Source organism: Notothenia coriiceps, unplaced genomic scaffold (genome assembly GCF_000735185.1).
Source record: "Notothenia coriiceps isolate Sejong01 unplaced genomic scaffold, NC01 NC01_scaffold00021866, whole genome shotgun sequence".
Lineage (NCBI taxonomy): Eukaryota > Metazoa > Chordata > Actinopteri > Perciformes > Nototheniidae > Notothenia > Notothenia coriiceps.
Window position 1 is genome coordinate 4,272 of NW_011354567.1, and position 3,016 is coordinate 7,287.

General features: G+C 39.2%; 1 long non-coding RNA gene across 1 annotated transcript; it reads left to right on the forward strand.

The window, feature by feature from the left end:
- Positions 1-314: 314 nt before the first annotated feature.
- LOC104953513 (uncharacterized) lies at positions 315-1,615 on the forward strand. The gene is made up of 2 exons (XR_799234.1): positions 315-417; positions 1,476-1,615. It is a non-coding gene; the product is annotated as an uncharacterized lncRNA (long non-coding RNA).
- The last annotated feature ends 1,401 nt before the right edge of the window (positions 1,616-3,016 follow it).

Genomic DNA, 3,016 nt, shown 5'->3' on the forward strand with positions numbered 1-3,016 from the left:
AGAAGCATAAAGTAAAATACAATTAAATACTCATGTAAATCTGCTACTGTAAAGCAGCCTACAAGTGTCTTAAAAATATATTTAAAACTACGCCTATATAAACTTATAGCTACCTAGTTACTTTCCACCACTGATTATGAAATCAAGTTAAAAGTGAAACTTTTAATCTTAACAAACAATCAAATCAAATCAATCAAATCAAAAGTATTATGGTCACCGCCATGGATGTACCATTATTTAACCACCTCAGGAGTATTTATTGTGGCTCACTCGCTATTGATTGACTGCAGCGCCCCCTCAGGCTGAGATAAGTACTGCACCGAGCGGCAGCGCTAGAAGAAGGAGGCGTGTGTCTGACAGAAGCACACGGCTAACAACTAAAACAACCCAAGTGTGTGTGAGTGGTCCCTTAAACAGGTAAACCGACACTTTTGAAACGGGTTTGCAAGTTCCGTGTAGCTGTATTTCATGTTTTGTTGTTCTCAAAGAAACTGCGTTATATGCTTTTTCTTAACGTCTATGCAAACTAGCTAAGCTAAGATAGGCTAGGCTAGCTGTGATGCTAACTGGCTAACAGCGGCACAGCGTTATAAGGCCCGTAGCTGCATGCGCAATCAGTCCATGTTTGCTAAAAAACTGCTCCATAACTTTGAAAACCTTGCCTTTTCGTCTTATTCGAACTTAACGTGATATGAATGGTGCGTTTGTATCATAATTACATTTTGTTTACAATGCGACAGTGCTGTGGTAAAATGTGTTTGAGAACGATAATGTATACAGAAGTTAGCCAGGTTAGCACTTTGGCTGCAGACGCGTCAGCTGCTATTTTAACGCGAGTCAATCAAACAAACCCAAATAATGCATGTGATAAAAGTCAGAGGCCATTAGCTCGAAATCAAAGCTCACAATAACACGGTTGTGTTATTTGATCATTGCATCAGCTGCAGTTGATATTATAATAAGTCTGTGAAATTCATTGTAAATATTAGAAAACATTGACATAGAAGTCTTAGTTGTTATAGTATATCAGAAAAATGACCACAGGTTTGCACAAAAGGTGCTCAATGATCCACACAATTAACATAACATAATATTTATGTAATTAACATGACATTAATGCAAGTAAAATATTAAGACAGTTGTCAATATGAAAAAACACCACAAAATGTGTGTATAACCCAAATTGCATATCTAAATAATATAAAGTACTAATAACATTGGTAAGAATATATATATATATATATATATTTTTTTCTTCATTCATTCATTCATATTCTGTCTTATGTTTTATTATTTTTGCATTAACCAAAAGTACTGTAAATGACAGTAGGCAGTTTTGTTAAAAGTATTTTTTATCAAATAAATGCTGTGGGAGCCAGACATTATGTTCTTCCAGTGTTGACCTACATTTCCTAAAGCACTTGTGTTCTTTCTTTCTCCTCTCTCCTGTATTTCTTCCCTGTTTGCCTCTACAGCAACCGTGCCCCGCCGCGCCCCCACCCCCAGCGGAGCCGTCATGTGGCAAGAGGCCCGCAAACATGAGCGCAAGCTCCGTGGCATGATGGTAGATTACAAACGCCGAGGAGAGCGACGGCGAGAGTACTACGAGAAGATCGTAAGAGACTCCTATCATTATCACTCCTCCTTATTATTTTTGGTCCACCTTGATATTGTCTTACCTGCCCAGTGCCCAATATTAATGTGCAGGGTGTCCGCGGGGTCTTAAAAAGTATTAAAAGTTGATATATCAATTTAGCGAAAATTAAGGCTATTAAACGGCATTTTCCAAGGTATTACATTTTGTAGCTTGTTTTCAATAAGTATATAAATTGTCCAAAGAGGTTGTAATCTAAAGTGTGCCTGAATGTAATCATTGCGTATGTGTGTAGTGTAGTGTGATTCTGTGTAGTTTTATTAATGGCATCCCATTGGGTTTGGCGTCATCTGAACAGGACATCGCGCGCGAAGGTCCGTTTACGCCATTACAACATCGTTACAACATCGTTATGGGGAAATGCAAGTTTGCGTCCAAATGGTTGGAAGATAAGGAGGAAGGACAATCCATACTGTATAGTAAATGTGAGGTATAGAGTATCGCCAATGTAACCGGTTAGAACTCGGAGTGGCGATGAGGCCTTAAAATGTATGGAAAGGGTCTTAAAAGGTATTACATTTGACTTCAGGATTCCTGCATATACCCTGATGTGGTCAATGTACTCACTGCTCATACTCTACTCAAGTCAAACCAACACACAAGGAAGAAATGTAAAATCCAATAGTTTATAAACTGCACTCACGTTAACTACGTGTCCCTGTCTCATCTGTGTAGCAACCCTAGTTGTGACACCTTATTAAAAGCTCCTATTTGAATTGCTTGCACCAGATCTCGGCTTTCCCGATCCTGCCTCAGTTGTTTAGTCTGTTGAGGCAAGGGTTTGAGCTTTAGGTTGGCTGATGCGTTGGCTGAGACTCCTCCACATCCGGTTACATTTTTATTTCTGCCACTTGGTTTTTGTTATCGCTTTCTTAATAGAGCCTATATAGTTCTTAGATGACAGATTCATACAATGAACTCTCTTGAAACACCATTTTGAAAAATGTAGAAAAGGTTATGCAGCTGAGTTTGGGCTCTCCTTAAACAACAATAACAGGAAATAAAGGGCTATGCAGTACATATCATTATCTGGTGAGTTATTTTATTTAGTTGGTTATAAGTAGGGATGCTCCGATCGATCGGCCGACGATCGTTATCGGCCGATATTCTCTGTGCGCGGCAAAACAAGCTTGCCAACATGGCTTCACCAGCCTGGTAGTATTTTAAGGTGTCCGAAAATAACAATAAAATAGCGGTATGCAACGTGTGTGAAGCAGAAATCCTGCAGCTCCACCCGCTGTGACAGACCGGTGAGCGGAGCAAAACACACACTAAGAGTTAGACCTAACACACTTAGCTATTTTATCTACGTCTGGAACAAGCTACACTAGTTATAAATATATTTATTCTTCACTGTCGGGT